The 18,077-nt window shown below is 40.8% G+C and overlaps 1 protein-coding gene across 3 annotated transcripts in view; it reads left to right on the top strand.

The window, feature by feature from the left end:
* CRYBG1 (crystallin beta-gamma domain containing 1) overlaps positions 1-18,077 on the top strand; it is a 165,569-nt gene that overhangs the window by 12,105 nt on the left and 135,387 nt on the right. The gene's annotated exons all lie outside the window — the stretch shown is intronic.

Below are 18,077 nucleotides of genomic sequence, written 5' to 3'. Positions count from 1 at the left end.
CAGGTGGAAGGAATATTTTTTTCCAAATTAACTCAGCTAATTCCAAAAGAACAGACTAGTGTAGACCAGGCCTCAGTATCTATCTAGACATTGGTTTCTAGCTTTTCACTGAAGTAACTCTTCAGTATAGTGAGCATAATTAACTGTTGGAGAATTTACCACAGCCCTTGGTAAACTGTACCATCTCTGACAATTTTAAAATCAAGATTGGTTGTTTTTCTTAAAAAGCACTAGGAATTATTTTATGGCCTATGTTACTGGTGTGAAATGTACCCAAAAGAGTTACTTGAAGGATTTCTGTTCAACAATACCACTTCTACTGTCCATTGCCTATTTCCTTTTGTATCCAGCTCCCCAGGGGTGCACAGTTTTTTCTTTTACTTTCCATCCCTTCTTGAGCTATGTTCTGCTGAAGAAAGGACTTTACAGCTGCACACAAAACCACAGATGAACATTTCCAGTATCACCAGCGTGCAGAGGAGATTGGAGCAGTTTCATGCTAAATATATGGGACAGTTATTTACTGGAATTAAATTTTTTTAATTTTTCTTGATCTTTAACAAAAAATATTTGCTAAGAGATACAAGCTATACAAGTGATGGATCACAATTCAACAGCCTAACGAATAATTTTATATAGTATCTATCTAGATGCATATTTCATTTCTTAAGACTCTGGCTAGTGGGTTGCTAATCATCCCATGTGCTATTGCCCAGTTACTTTGGGATATTCTCTTTGGAGATTGCCTAATAAGGAAGGGTCTCTTGTACAGGTTTTGTTGTAGTAGTAAGTAGCTGGAGGAGGAGAAGAAGAAAAATCCAATAAGCAGGGGAAATCCTGAAGACCTAACAGTGGGAAATTACTGGTGTGATTTGGCAACAGTTATAGAATTTAAGGTTAGTCTAATGGATGCAGATGGAAGATTGCTTCACATGGCAAATACAGTATTAATTGTATTTCCTTGCTACTATAGAAGATTACTTATGTTATTCAGCTAAATTGTTCAGGCACACCTGAGCCCCCTCCTAAAATATCAACACTGCTACTTTCATTTAACTCCTTCGCACACAAAGATATATTTAGCAAGGCCAACAAATATATTCTGGTGAAATAATGTAGTGTGATGAAAAGAGACTATAGCAACAGATAAATTATACATGGTCATCCATAAATATAGGGGGGAAAGAGCTTGTAAAATTCAATTATAGTAAGAAGTAAAATGCTACTTAGTCTGGTGATGAAAGAACACTAGTTACAGTGGAGTTTTATTGTATGCTTATCGTCAGGACTGGGCTCAAGAAGACTGTGTCTTCAGGATAAATCATGCTTTTCTATGTAAAAAAGCTGCAGGATGGTTCAAGTTGGACCAAAAAAATTGCTGAGTTTCTGTTGAATGATGCGGATGGAAGTGCTGGGTTTGACTACCTATATAATGGCATGGACTTCCAGGCCTGTAGATATTGAAGTATCTACAGAGGCCACAGCCACTCTGCTTTGTGGCAGCCACTCTCTTCACAGACTCTCCAGTTGTGTCTGGACCAAGCTTCCAATGCCCCACAGAGGATTTGACAGTACAGAGTAAGATGTCTGACCAAGGCAGATGGCAAAATAGAAACCCCATCTGTATGACCTCTACATGTTTGAGTCACTTTGCTTTTGAAAGACCTGTCAGTATTATCCAGCCACTCTCCTTCTGTAGTGTTTCCTGGGGAGGATTTGGTCACAGATGTTTGTGCTGGGGTAACAGAGACATTGGACTTCTGCACCAATACTCAGACCTTCCCGCATGCTGTGAGATTAGTAGACATTCCCTCTGGATCTGGGGCATCTTTGGGTTTGGAGGTCAGTATTCCCCACTCACTAAGTGGGAAAGCAAATCTCATCTCCAACAGGGGTTAAAGCAGAAATTCAGTGGCTTTCTGCATAACTTTTGCCCTCCTGTGGCATTTTCTCAGTAAGATATGATTTACTCTTCTTTTGTATGGCAAGAGAGATGATTAGCAATGTTTTCTTAACAATTTCACATTAATAATCATACTAGGAGATAGAGAAATGGATGTCTGGTAGCCTTTTGACAACATTTGTTGTGTTAATCACTAACCCATAAGGGGAGCACTCCCTGGAGTTGTCTTACCCCACTTTAAACAATAAGCTAGAGGTATATCAGTGTTTCTCAAAATGGGGGTCCAAAAGTGGGTTCCAAGGTTATTGTGAGGGGGAGCAGGGAAAGATCACCTTTTTCCTTGCCTTCAGAGCATGGGAAAGTATGCAGTTTCCTTTAATCTCTTTCTGTTTTTGAAATTCTCATTGATGATAACTACTGCCATAAAGAAGAATTCAAAACTATTGAAAATAATGTCATAGGATGAATTTGGCAGAATAGATACAACAAAAAGGAATTGGCTCTCTGGTGTGTGTCTTACTTCTTTTTCAAGTGGCTATTTTGTCCCACATTCCTTGTTTTCTCAGCAGGATACATTTATAACCAGTCTAGAGTGGGAGGGAGGGAACTCCTAGAACAAAACAAAAATATTTGTAATGCCAGAGAACCTCAGGCAGTACACCACTCCCCAATTTGGAACCATATTATCAGATAGCATAACAATGAGTCATTTTTTAGCAGGCAAATCCAGCTACCTGACAGTGGTTGCATATGGAATTGGAAGAAGCTTTAAACAATAAGCTCAGAATTACTTTTAGATGAAATCTAACAGAAATTAACCAACAGCCCTATTCTCTGTCCTTTTTTACATTGTTGGGTCACAGTAGGCCCTTGTGTGAAGTCAATGCAGATGAATGATTGTAAATGAGGCCACAATTGTGTCCCTGGAGGCTTACCAAATACATATTCTGTTGTGGGAAGAAGCTAGTTGCAATTTTTTTTTCTTTGAGTCAATGGAAATATTAATATGAAAAACATTTTGCATTTAATGTAACTTTGATAAATATAACATTAGTTTTTAAAAGTACAAAGCAGTGATCAGATCATTGGTGTGCATGGAAGACCTATGAAAGGAGAATAGGTTACTTTTATAAAGACCTAGTTCCCCTCAATTAGGGTGAAATTCTGATTCTGTTGAAGTCCATGGCAAAACTCACATTGAAATCCTAGTCCAAAAATCATTCTTTCCCCAGATTGCTTTATTGGGAGCTGTATCCTTTTCTACAGAAAGTGTGAAAGGATTTGACTGCTAGACACCCAATCTATGGACACTCTGAGATCCATATTAATCCTTACAAATTATTTCTCCAAGTGTTCTCTGGACAATGCCAGACCATATTCTGGTCTTGTTTCTTGTGAGAAGAGATACAAAAGTGGATAACCTTAATATCCATCCCTTAATATGCTTGTTGGGTTTTGGGAAGATGCAGCAGTGGATAATAATCAAATAAAAGCCATAGTTCTACTATTATATGCAGCTAAATACACCATTGTGATCAGGGCATGTAGGTGAATGGGGACAGACCCAGGGATAGATTTAAGAGGTAAGCTGCAACTTTATTAACTTAATACAGGTGTGGGGTCCTAGTTGTCCCATCTTCCCCAAGTCTCATGTACCAGGCATTTAAATAGGTCCAGTGCGGGTGTTACAGGGCTCCCAGCATATAACCCATAAATCAGGGTGGGCTCTTCTCAGCCAATCCCTAGGAGTCAGCTCACCAGACCTCTGCCAGTTTGGCCCTAATGGGAAAAATTCCTGCCTGACCCCCAAAACAGACAATCACTCAGACCTGCAGCAACCTAAAAATACAGTTCCTATACTACAAAAGACAAGAAGGATGGGTGTGACAGCTAAAATGGAGTAAGAGGCTCCAAAAGACTTGGGCAAAGGTTTAAAATGAAGGAGGGGGAGATGAGGAGCCAATCAGCTCCCATGTCTCTCTGATTGTCCAATGGGAGGCAGAGAAGTCTTTTGAGGAGCAGGGGCCATCCCTGATTTTCTCCAGGGTGGGCTCCTGGAGCTGTCCACACGATGTCTGGTCCTATCAAGTCTTCCACTTGCTGTGCTGGGTGGTAGCATTCTGCTCACAAGCATTACAATGGAAAAAACAAAAGTATTTTCAATAATTAAATTGAAATATTGGTTTCTCTAGCAGCTATCTAGCTAAATAAAGATATAGTTATTTTGGCTATTACACATAGTATTTTTTCAGATGCAATTTCAATTTATGCTTACCTTGTTTCTATACTTAAGGAAGGATTGTCCATATCAGGATAACTTTGCCCTGTCACATAATTATTCATGGTTTCATAATCTATTGATGCTAATATAATTTTGTATAACGGATATATGTGGATTTGGAGAATCTTTAGGCTACTTTAAACCTGTTCTTGTCTAAATATCTGAAGTATGCTCAGAGCCCACCTGGCTTAACTTAATAGTTTAGTTACCTCTCCTTTACTTCTCATTTTTATTCTAATTTAAAATGAAAATGTATTTCATAAATTATATTTCATTTTAAATAGGCATATGAAAATTATCACCATTTCCCCCCTTTTCAAATTATAAGAGTAATCCTTTGGTGCTAAAACAGACTTCCAGGCATCAGAAGCTGTTGGTTCTATTTCTGGCTCTGTCACTCACTGTGGGATCTTAAGCAAGACACAATCAAAAATTTCAGTGTCCACTAATGTTTGGGTGCCCAACTTCACGCACCTCAGGCTTAATGTTTGGAGGACACTGAATTCTAAAATATGCCTGCATAGATTTTATTGACTTGCATATCAGAGAGTAGAAATATTTCTCATTTAGTGTATTATTGATTATGATTTGTATAGTACCCAGGGCTGGATTTACACAAGGGTTTTCAGGGATGCAGCTAACGGCCTTGCATTTGAGGGTGTCACATTCTGGGGTGCAATACAGACTAGTAAGGGACTGTATCACTGCCTGCCCTGCAACCTTGGGAGCCTCACAATGCTTTGCTTCAGCTTCCAACCTGGGCCCGTCACAAAGAGCCAAACAGCATGCAGATCACACCCTGAGTGTCTGTGTATGGCTGCAGCCTGCCAGCAACACTCCAGTCAACACTCTGGCTTCCAGCAACACTGGTTATCATTTGCTGGTTGACTCCAACATGCTCCCGATCACAGATTTTCCCCACAAATGTGTGTGTTCTGCACTGTCCCGCCCCTTCCTGAACAGTTCAGATATTAGAGGTTTGTTGCTCCTCTGAGGTCAATGTACAACAGTTTGCTACTATAAATTGGAGTTACCAAACAATTCAGTTTAAACATGTCACAGGATTCACTTTGATTAAAAAATAAAGTTTATTTAACTACAAAAAATAGATTTTAAGTGAGTACAAGTATAAAACATTAAAGTCAGAATAGTGTCTAGGATGTGAATACAGGGATGCATTCGGTCACAAAGGGCCTCCTTAAAATATACATTATTTTCTATATTGTTCTTCAGTTGGTGGCCTGTGGTGGATCAGAGCTGGCTCACAATGGCCTTCTGTTTGTCCCACCACTTGGTGTCAGCTGTTCCTCCATGGTTTCTGGAAATCAGCAGCTAATCAGAGCTGCTCAGGAAGCAGCAGACCTCTCTCCCCCTTCTCTCCCAAGCCTAGCCTATTCACACACACTGGGAGGGGGACAGAAGGAGTAGAAAGAGCCCTGCAACTCAAGTTGGCTCGACTCTATTACAGTATATTTGTATAATTATTTGTGTGCAAGATTTCATTGGAATATTGTCTACCAGCACACTTTACCTTTTATATTAAGATTAATAAATGCAATCCAGCACAAAACTCTTGAAAGGTTAATCTCTGGCTGGTGGCAGACTTACTAGAGAGCAGACACCTGAAAAGCCCTTTGTCCTTCCAAGACTGGGACAGTGCCTTATCTAGCCTACCAGAAAATGGAATTGAATACCACTGATATAAGTAACTGAAGTCATAGCATCCCTATGTGTATTAGTATGGTTATGTGCCAAAATTAACATGGTTTTGTTCATTTTAACTTTCATTCAGCTTCACAATAAAGTAACTTCAAGGTAACTTCACAATAAAGTATTTGGCCTCAGAGATGGGTGGTGGTAAAGCAGTAAAGAGAAGGAATGGAGTATGCAAACAGGGGACACCAAAATTATAAACTGCCCCAAGTCTCCATCAAACATAATCCAGCCCTGATAGTACCAACAGGCTGGTATTAAATTTAGACCAATTTTTTCCAATGTTCCTTATGCTATTTTACTCTGAGAAGTAGCCCCTTTTATCTCAGTGGAGCTACTTGCAGAATAAGACACTACTCAGTGTGAGTAAGGGTAGCAAAGTCTGGCTCTTTTATATAAGCAAAATTATTCTTTAATAATCTAGCTATTCTACCAGAGGCACTAATCTCAGATTAAAAAACAGAACAAAAATAATCTAGAATTCATTATTTATAAACAAATTACATCAATTAGGCTCAACTATTATGAAGACTACAAAACTTTTGGGAAGTAGACCATCTCCTACAGCCGAACAAGATCTAGGATCAAGTTAAGAGTAGCCTCCACTAGCTAATCCTCAATTCTGTTTGTTCACAAATCAATATGGACACCTATAAAAATTAACCATGCTGAAAATCCAGGTGGTGTTGTGTAATTGTTACATACAAGGGTACAGAGCAAACTTACAAAGATGTGCTTTTTAAATGTTAATCTATATACTTCTTGTGAGCACCCTAAAACATCCACAGAGGAAATTGTTATTCAGCAATGGAAGAACTTCTCTCACATGTGGATCATTAGATTAATTCCATTCTTGTGATTTATAATGTAAGACACTGTACATCATCCAAAATAATAGGATGGACTCCTCCATAACTATCTGGAACCCTGTGAACAATTTTCTTAATTAGAATGAATAAACGAGAGCTTAATTTAAGCGTATTATCCAATACCACTAACATATTGTATGAGGGAGCTGAGATTTGCTGGAAGTGAAGTTCCCCCAAGTTCTAGTGTGTTGAAGCAGATAATAAATGCATACTTTAAATATTAGGTGGAAGTTTTAATAAACTAGAGGGGCACTTTAGGGCTTCCAAGAGCCCATTGTTAAATTTTACCACCAAACTGACGGGAAGGTGGGGCTGATTTAATTGTCTCTGATAGAGTTCATCCCCTCTCGGAAAACTAGCCAGTCATCTGTGCCAGAGGAGACTTTTCCCTAATTGTAGAAGTATAAAAATACTTTTAAAGACCTTGTTTGTTTGTTGTTTGGTTTATAACTGAACCAGGTTGCATCAGTTGGCCAGTATTTTCAGGAAATTTCACTATGGTCAAAAACCATGGCCTCATCCTTCTTTTGAAATTACATGTTGGATGCTGTAGTATAGTATGAATGTACTACACTGTGGCGTGTTCTGGAACCAAGTATAAATATTTCCAGCAGCTGCACTTATTGTTTTAAATGCAGTTATTTTAATAATCATGAAAAATAGTCGTTCTTTTCACATTGTTAAATCACTCCTGGAAAAATAAGACATTAATTTAATAACATACAGACATAATGTACCCACAGATAATTCAGTTCATATCTTTTATATGAAACATATGCACATCTGATTTAAGGTTATCACATTAATATATCTGGAAATAATAATACTTCAATTTTACCAGTACATATTGCTTTAAATTTTGTAAAATACTCATAAGGAAAGCTTCACAATAATTTTGTGAGGTAGGTAAGTAAGCATAATTGCCATTTTTCAGATGGAAAAACTGAGGCAGAGAAAGGTTAAGTGACGTTCTCAATACCATATAACAAATAATTGGATTAAAACTCATTAGGTTCTGATCCCAATCCTGTGTTTTGTCCATAAATCCTGACTATGTCTTTCTATTATTTGTAGTTCCAATATCAGCATTGTCACAGTACTGAGTCTGAAAATACCCAGGAAAAAAACCAAAACCGTAATGTAATAAAACACATTAATCTTATTCTAAGAAGTAGCTGAATAAGTTTTCAGTTTGTTTTTAGTGCCTTTGATCTTTTTGGAAACCTCATACTGATGTCAGTAGAACATCGGCATGTGAAACAAAGGTATATAGTCTTATGTGCAATATAACATTGAGCTTCTCTCACTTCATCTAATAACTTAAAGTTCCCAGTACTGAAACAAAGAATTAACTGCTATCTACAAGTAGTTATTCTATACTACAGTTATAAGATTACTTACTGTGTATCAGTTTAAAGCCTTTTGATACAACTTTAGTTCCTTTTCTTTACTGTATTGCATAACTCTAAGCATCTACATTTTGACCTGTCATCCCAGTGATTCATGACAGCCTCCTCTGTTGGCTAATTTACAGTAGCTGTAGTGGGGTTTGACATGGCATTGGAATAAGGTGCATAGATAGCACAGTGATGGGCATAGCATAAGAACCTTGGTAGATATAAATATCTTGTGCAAATCATGATGGTTCCATTTAAGTCAACAGAGCTATGCCATTTTACATCAATGGAGATTCCTGCCCATGATTTATGTATTTATCACATCTGATAGTAAGCTCGGAGCAGACAGTTCTCGGCTTTTTGTTAAAAGAATGCACTGAACTGAAACACATCTGATTCATAGTTGACTATCATGACGGATCAAATTCATCTGAGGTATGACTCCATTAGCATTAGTGGACTTAATGGGATGAATTTGTCTCACTGACTACAGTCATTTCTTTTGATTTATAGTCTTATAGCTTTGATAATGCAGTTCAGAATTTAAAAGACTGCTGCACTGCATAGTCTAATTATACTTTTGAGTAGAAGTCTCCTTATTACGGAGGAATGCAAGACTATTTATCTTTGCAAAACAAATCTACATGAAATTCAAATCTTCAGGTTGTTATATTTCTTCTTTGTTATACAACTCTTATTTTATGAGTTACAGCAAAATTGGTAAAACTTCAACTATATTTGTGAGTAAAAAGATGAGTGTACAATACATGTAAAGTAGAAAGGTGAAGGATTACTGAGTATGGGGAAAAAACAGCAGAAGGATTATAGTCCTCTTGAGCTGCCAAAAGGAGAGTAAGCGTGAGTGAAAAGTGTATGTGTGTGTTTGTGGAGTGGGGGTGGATTATAGTATGTTTAAAATATCGAAACAGACTGCACTTTGTACATTCGAGACAAGGGCACTGGCAGGTATATTAGGGGGCAAATATTTATTTTGATATTTAATAAGCTGAATCCACCATTATGATACTCCAGATTTACTGTGGTTGCCGTGTTAATCTGTATCAGCAAAAAGAACAAGGAGTACTTGTGGCACCTTAGAGACTAACAAATGTATCTGAGCATAAGCTTTGATGGGCTAAAACCCACTTCATCGGATGCATGCAGTGGAAAATACAGTAGGAAGATATATATACACAGAGGACATGGAAAAATGGATGTTGCCATACTAACTATAATGAGAGTGATCAGTTAAGGTGGGCTATTATCAGCAGGAGAAAAAAAACGTTTGTAGTGATAATCAGGATGGCCCATTTCCAACGGTTGACAGGAAGGCGTGAGTAAGAGTAGGGGGGGAAATTAGCATGGGAAAATAGGTTTTACTTTGTGTAATGACCCATCTACTCGCAGTCTTTATTCAAGCCTAATTTAACGGTGTCCAGTTTGCAAATTAATTCCAATTCTGCATTTTTTTCGCTGGAGTCTGTTTTTTAAGTTTTTTTGTTGTAATATTGTGACTTTGAGGTCTATAATCGAGTGACTAGGGAGGTTTAAGTGTTCTCCGACTGGCTTTTGAATGTTATAATTCTTGACATCTGATTTGTGTCCATTTAATCTTTGCATAGAGACTGTCTGGTTTGGCCAACGTACATGGCAGAGGGGCATTGTTGGCACATGATGGTATATATCACATTGGTAGATGTGCAGGTGAACAAGCGTCTGATAGTGTGGCTGATGTGATTAGGTCCTATGATGGTGTCCCCTGAATAGATATGTGGACAGAGCTGACAACGGACTTTGTTGCAAGGATAGGTTCCTGGGTTAGTGTTTTTGTTGTGTGGTTGCTGATGAGTATTTGCTTCAAGTTGGGGGTTTGTCTGTAAGCGAGGACTGTCCTGTCTCCCAAGATCTGTGAGAGTGAGTGATTGTCCTTCAGGATAGGTTGTAGATCCTTGATGATGCACTGGAGAGGTTTTAGTTGGGGGTTGAAGGTGACAGCTAGTGGCATTCTGTTACTTTCTTTGTTGGGCCTGTCTTGTAGTAGGTGACTTCTGGGTACTCTTCTGGCTCTGTCAATCTGTTTCTTCACTTCAGCAGGTGGGTATTGTAGTTGTAAGAATGCTTGATAGAGATCTTGTAGGTGTTTGTCTCTGTCTGAGAGTTTGGAGCAAATGCTCTAAGATACAACCGCAAAAATAGTCACCAAAAATAGTCTTAAAAAATAGTCATCTCACAATTGTTAAATCACTGAAAAAAAATTAGTATAATAAGACATAATGTACACACAGATAATTCAGTTTATATCATTTATATGAAGAGCATGCGCATCTGGTTTTAAGATTATCACATTAATATTTCTCAAAATAATAATACTTAGCTACTTCTTGCTTATGTTCCTTCAGAATCTGTATGATTTGCTTAATTCAGCAGTTTGTTTCAGCACCTCCTCTTTTGACTTCTTGGGCAGTACAAGAATTTTTATTTTGATTAATATGAGGGGAGCACGTATTGGGACAAGGAGCTGGTTGTTTTGCAGGATTCTTAATGTGAGCGATTGGGCTGGTTAATACACAGTGGGACTGCTTAATACAGATATAAGGGGTTAGACAAATTTAACTGTCAAGCAATTCCTACATATCACCAGAAACATGTAGGAACAGCTCTGCATTTAATTTATTCTTGAGGGCATCCTGTGCCAAAAAATTAAGAATTCTGTGCCAAAAAATTAAAAATTCTATGCACAATATTTTAAAATTCTGCAAAATTCTGCAAGCTTTATTAATAAACAAATGCAGAGGCTCCAGAATGGCAGTGGGGAGCACTGGCCACGGGGTGTATGAAGGTGGGAGATCACCTTGCAGCCTCCCCAGCCTCCACACCTGGGACACGGACTCAGTGGTGACATTGCACCCGACCCTGACACAACACAAGGCCTGTGCCTGCCCCAGAAACACCCTGGGGCCTTGCCCGTGTGGGGCAGGCAGGCTCAACCAGGCAGGATCCAAGTGTGGAGGGGCTCAGTGTAGGGGGATCAAGGTGTGGGGTGAGAGGATTCTGTGTGGGATAATCTGGGTGCAGGTAGCTTAGTGGGGGGTCTAGGTGTGGGGGGATCTGGATGCAGAGACGCTCATGGGGGAGGAGTTCCAGGTGCATGGGGGATGAGACTCTGCAGGGGCTTCCAAGTGAAAGAGGTTGGGGCTCAGTAGGGAGGTCTGAGTGCTGGAGAAGTGAGGCTTGGTGGGGATCTGGGTGCAGCTAGTTGGAGGTCGATGTTGGGATCTGGATGTGGGGGCTCAGGGTGATGCAGGGGGGTGAAGTTTGTCAGGGTGGAGGTTTGAATGCAAGGAGCTCAGTGGGGTGGTCTGGGTGCAGGGGTGGGGGCCCGGAGGCAGAGGATCTGGGTGCAATGGGGCTCCAGATGCAGGGGTTGAGGTTCAGTGGGGTGGGATTCAGGTATGGAGGACGGGGGTGGTGGTGGTGGTTCAGGGTGTACAGGATGAGGCTTGGCAGGAGTGTCTGGGTATGGGATGTCCAGATGCATGGAGGCTGGGGAGATGGGGGAGCTCCCCCCCAGCTGAGGAGCGATGGGGGCAGGAAGCAGGGGAGGATGCTGAGCTTCCTGCAGCTGGGGGAGGTTTCTGGGGATGGATCTGACACAGCCCCAGCCACACCTTGCAGGGGAAAAGGAAGTCCCATCCTCTCCAACCCAGCTAGGACTAGCAGCTGATCCCAGCTCATGGTAGCAGCCACTGTCTGGGGTCTCCCCAGCCCCACAGTGATTTACTGCTCCGCCAGCTGCTCCAGGTGCCTGAAACAATGTACCTGCACAGCTAGGGAGTAGTGTGTAACTGCTCTTGCATTTTCCCTTTGCTTTCCTGTCAGAAAGTCATTTTTCTGTGGGGAAGCAAAGAAATCTGGAGGGGACATGAATTCTGTGCATTTGCAGTGGCGCACAATTCCCCCAAGACTATTACTTGCAGACCCATGTACTTAAAGAGTCAGTGCAGATTTACTGATACCTAAACAGTTTACTTAAGATTGGACAGCACTGAAATTAGTCAATATAGATTCATATCCTTTACGTATTTAATCAGTCATATTGGCATATAAGTATTTAGATTGTAAATTCTTGAAGGCAGGGACTGTTCTTCTTGCATGTGCTTCTAGCACAACTATGATTGTCCATAAATAATAATAATAAAAACAATTATAAATTAATTATTCATATTTTGTTGCTAAAGCCACTAAAATATTTGTAAGAATCTTCTCTGTGTATGCATAAATTAGTTCAGTTTAAAAATTTTCAGAGTAGCTTCTGCATTAGTTACTAAGAACTAAAAGTACAAAAAATTTCAAGTCCTAAAACAAGCCATTTGGGGTAATTAATATCCATAACTAAAAGGTGAAAACTTGTTAACTGTAGTTTATCCTATGATTCAAAAACAATATCATTGATTTATTTCAGTCTTAAACAAAAATCCTCCTCTGGCTTAAAATGCATCATGGAAACTTTCAGGCCCAAAAGATTATTTTTTTAAAAGATTAGATGAGAATCCAAAGAATGACAGTGGAACACTAGTTACAACCTAAACTATGAGACAATAACCATGCTATGATAAAACCATAAGAACAATATATACATTAATTAAAAGGAAATAATTTGAAAAATGGGAATGTAAAGAAGAAACAAAGAAAAATATTTAAAATAACCTAAACATGAGTCTATCTTTACAGTCCATAATATAAGGTCATTCGTAAGAAACAAATGAGTTTATTGAAAACTTAGATTAGGCTCTGATTCAGGAAAGCATTGAAGCAAGTGTTTAATTTTAAGATGTGCTTAACCACTTTCCTGAATCATGGCCTTACTCTATAAATATTAGATATTCATATGCTATGAACAATTAGTTGAAAATATTGTGTGCAATTTTTGATGTTTCTGTCAATGTATTATTAAACTGCAAGAACACAGCAGTACTTCGAGATGAAATCAGAATGGCAATATTAGAACGTATGAATATTTCTTATGTCCAACACTCTCTACTAAAGACCTCAATCCGTGAAAGTAATCTGCCTGGACAGACCATTAAGCCCCTTCAGAGTTCCACTGACTTCAGCAGTATCACTTCATGTTGTGCATGTTATATTTCAGTTTGTCATTTAACTATATAAATTTATGTTTCTAGTCTAGTTATATGGTTTGTTTGTCCAACAGCAATGTGAAAGCAATTAGACTTAAGTTAAAATTTCACATATGGGCATTAAAGAATTAATAAACAAAATGCTTACACTTTGTTGATTTCATTTTCAGCTCCAGGAAGGACAGATTGCTTATTGGTAAGCTCCAGATGCTAAAAAACACCAATGCTGACATTAAGTGGGCTTGCCTTGATACACAGCAACTATATGGCACTTTACAGACATTAATATCCAGTCCAGGATCAGACACAGTCTCTGTAGATAGTAAATATTTAACAGTTTATATAAATCAATATTAACTATGGATAGGGTTGCCAACTGTCTAATTTCACAAAACCAAACACCCTTGCCCGCCCCTTCTCTGAAGCTCCTCCCCCTACTATCTCCATCCCCCCTCCCTCTGTCACTTGCTCTGCCCCACCCTCCTCTCTCACACATTTCACCGGGTTGGAGCAGGGGGTTGGGATGCAGGAGGGGGTGGGCTCCAGGAGGGGGGTTGGGCATGGGAGAGGGGTCTAGGATGAGGCAGGGGGTTGGGGTGTGCAAGGGGGTACAGGCTCTGGGCTGGGGGTGCCAGTTCCATGTTGGGCCCAGAAATGAGGAGTTCAGGGTGCAGGAGGGGGCTCCAGGCTGGGGCAGCAGGTTGGGGGCTGGGGGTGTGTGTTCTAGGAGGGAGTTTGGGTATGGGAGGGGGCTCCAGGCTGGGGCAGGCAGTTAGGGTGCAGGCTCCAGGTCGCACTTACTTCAGGGGGCTCCCCAGCAGCGGTGACATGTCCTCAGCTCCAAGGCAGAGGTGCGACCAAGCGGCTCTGTGCAATGCGCGCTGCATTACCCTCAGGCACTGCTCCCACAGCTCCCATTGGCTGTGGTTTCTGGTCAATGAGGGCTGCAGAGCTGGCACTCAGGGCAGGGGCAGCGCGTGAAGCCCCCCTGGCCGCCCCTAAGACTTGGAGACAGAGGAACATGTTGCCGCTTCTGGGAGCCCCGCGGAGCCAGGAAGGGAGTCTGCCAGCCCCACCAACCGGACTTTTAACAGCCCGGTCAGCTGTGCTGACCAGAGCCATCAGGATCCCTTTTCAACTGGACGTTCTTGTCGAAAACCAGTCACCTGGCAACCCTAACTATGTAGTTAAATCAAGTAAACATAAAATTCAAAAGTTGTTGGAGGAATTGTGAGTTTTAAAATGCACAATTTATCCTTATGCAGAGGGCCAGCATAAGGGTTATGCACCACTTAAGTCCTTAAAATAGGGCTAAAGCAGGACTTGAGTATTGCATAAGTCTTGTGCTAGCCCTCTGCACTGAGGTGAATTTCACCCAGATAGGAAAAGATTGACTTTGCTAATGACAAAGTGGAAAAAGAACTGAATATGCAACACAGGAGGAGACTGCACAGGCTTTTTCTTGGTGGGACTCTCTTGCTATGAACTAATTGGATGAAGAGAGAAGTAGTAAAATCAGGTTTGTGTGCTTTGAAAGCTGGCAAAAATAAAATAGTATACAGACTAATGTATTATCCTGAAACTCCCAAATATTGTCTGACTGAAATCTGTTTTTACACCCTGCCTGGCCTCTGAGGGCTGCACCTAATTTGCATAAAGTTGAGCAAATTACTCCCACTGCAAGGATCAAGATGGAGCATGGCAACTTGGTAACTGTAGTCTGTGTGGGTTGCACCTCTGTTAAAAGGAAGGGTGGTTGTGAGCTACACTGTAGAACTCCTTGGTATATATATGGCCTGAAAGCCACACTTTGGCCTCTCCGAAAGGAGGGAGCTGCTTTTGGTAAGCACTACAGTTTTGCTGCTCCAACTCAAAGTACATTTTTTCGTCAGGTGGTGGGATACCAGTGCAAGAACCTCATGTAGATACCAAAAAGATTTTTTTTCTTTAGGGCATGGTTGGTATCAGATTTGAGGGGCTCCAACCTATGTGGCTATTTGTGGAGCAAAAGGGCTCCTATAAATACTTTACAATTATTTCACAGCACCAAAATGGAATAAGAAACCATTTTTATAAGCTCAATTTTGTTTTACAAATTCTGTTTAGTCCTCTCCACAATTAGCCACATCATGTAAAGGACTAGTGCTAGGTAAATTCCCTACTCAGACAAAATTCCCACTGGCTTATTCAGTGGGGATTTTGCCTAGCTAAGGACTGCAGGATCAAAAATTTTCACAAGAGTTTAGTATATAAATGGATGAAATCCTGGCACCGCTGAATTCAATGAGAGTTTTGTTGCTGCTTTCAGTGGCATTAGATTTCACACAATGATTTTTAAGGGCTTCTTGGTGGACTCTGAATGTGCGTAACTAAAATTTTAAAAATAAATGGTAGTCTTCATATGCATATTCTTGGAGAAGATTTTTCATGTCACCATAAAGTTGGAAGAAAAGCTAAAACAGGAAACTCAGTGGTAATTTATTATGATTATTAATAATTATTTATACAGTACCATAGATGTATACAGTATTTTACAGACAAATAAACCAATGTTTTTCCATAAAGGGCTTATAATCTATTTTTTCAGTGGAATTTCACAAGCTATTACATAAAATCAGTTTCTGGAAGACAGAACAGTGTTGATTATCTGCAATAATAGTATGGAAGGTGCAATAATTAATCAGTAATTCATGCTTTCTCACATCTAAATGATTTAATTCCTGACACAGTTCTGGGGCATTTTAATGTTTGTCTGATGATGCCCACTTTAATTCCAAAATATTTGTGTACATCTTGTGTATGTTTTAGTGTAGACAAGCTAACATGCTTTCCAGCCATTCAGAATTGCTGAGTAGATGATATTATTAGAGCCAGTTCTAGTTTGAAAACTTGGGGAGGAAAGAGGAATATCTACACCTCTACCTCAGTATAACGCTGTCCTCGGGAGCCAAAATTCTTATGACGTTATAGGTGAAACTTCGTTATATCGAACTTGATTTGATCTGCCGGAGCGCGCAGCCCCGCCCCCCTGGAGCACTGCTTTACCGTGTTATATCCAAATTCGTATTATATCGGACGGCGTTATATCGGGGTAGAGGTGTCTTTGGTCTTTTTCGCCATGCTGAATGAGACTAAAGTGAAAGGTGATAGATAGAAAACTGTTAGCCAAGGAATCCTGATCTACTGATCTCTAATTCAGCAGTTCTCAAATTGTGAGTCCAGACCCCAAAGTGGGTCCTGACCCCATTTTAATGAGGTCACCAGGGCTGGCATTAAACTTGCTGGGGCCTGAGCACCATCACCCAGGGTTGGGGCCCAAAGGCTTCATCCCTGGGTGGCAGGACTCACATTACAGGCCACCCGCCCAGGGCTGAAGCCCTTGCGTTTTGGTTTCCTCTTCACCCCGCCAACCCAGGGTAGTGGGGCTTGGGCTTTGGCCCCAACCCAGGGCAGCGGGGCTTGGGTGGGCACAGGCTTTGGTCCCCCCCTTGGGGTCATGTAGTTATTTTTGTTCTCAGAAGAGGATTGTGGTGCAATGAAGTTTGAGAATGGGATCTGTTCGTTGCATGCTCTTTCTTTGAAATTAAATAAATGTAACTATTTCAAAACTAAATTGGTTTAGATAAAATCTAGACTGACTTTGTTCATGAATATAAATGTCAAGACTGTCAATGTGTGATCTGACCATAATTTTAATGTTAATAAATAACTAATATCTGTGGCTTTCGCTAGTCAGCATGGTATCTAATGGTATTCATAACATTCTTTCTAAAAGAAAATGACCAACATTTTCTAAAAATTAGGGCCCTAACTCCATATTTAGGCACCAGAATATAAGTAGCTTCATTTTCAGAAATGCTGAGTATCCACAAATCTGAATGAATTTTGGCCATTTTGCATTTGAAAATCAGGCCATTTAACATTTAGGTGCAGACAGTTATATATTTAGGCCTGGTGACTTCAGAAATGTTGGCCAATGTTAAAAAATAGCTATGTCTGTTGGACAGTTATAGTTCCCATCAGCCTGAAGCATTGTCTAATGTATTAGATGATAAATGAATATCAAAGGTGACAAATGATGTGGCAGGCTTGTTTGCTATCTTCAATGCTTCCCTCCTACCTTCCAGCCAAATCTTTTTCTCTTGGGTGGAAGAAATGTACCTTGTGTCTGCAATGGAGAAGCAAGTTGGCTGAGCAAGTATTGCATAAGCTAGTGACACAGGGCCCTGGGCAACCGGCCTCAGCAGAAAACAACCTGATAATGTATAATTTGCACCCTGGACATGGGTAATGCAAACCTCTCCCTTCCTGTGCAATAGACGGTGGCCCTGCTACTGTGCTGCTTTCTCAGCGGGGAGGAATTGAGGGTGATGGTTTGAGATGAGGGAGGAGGGAACAATCAGGAAGTCGTTGGCGCTCGCTCCGCGCCTCGGGAAAGTTGGGAACCCCAGCGACTGGGCGAAGGGGGAGGGATTTGCAGCATCGGCTGCTGCTAGGTGAAGGTAGGCGGTGCTGGGGCAGCCCACAGCTGGTCCCCACGGGGTGCTGCGCCTCCCACTGTCTGCGCTAAGCACCGGGCTCTGGCTCCAGCTCCCTCATTCGCTGGCGAGTTCCCTGCTCCAGCAGCGCTCGGCATGGAGAAGCGGGGGCGCAAGCGGTTCGGGAAGCTCTTCCACTGGAGCGAGTCTGAGGACTCGGAGCCGGAGGTGGGCGCGGAGACGGCGTCCCTCCGGCAGCAGGTCGGGAGCAGCAGCCTCCCGGAGGGGGAGCCCAAGA

This window comes from Gopherus flavomarginatus, chromosome 4 (genome assembly GCF_025201925.1).
Source record: "Gopherus flavomarginatus isolate rGopFla2 chromosome 4, rGopFla2.mat.asm, whole genome shotgun sequence".
Classification (NCBI taxonomy): Eukaryota; Metazoa; Chordata; order Testudines; family Testudinidae; genus Gopherus; species Gopherus flavomarginatus.
This window is presented reverse-complemented; position numbering and strand designations above follow the sequence as displayed.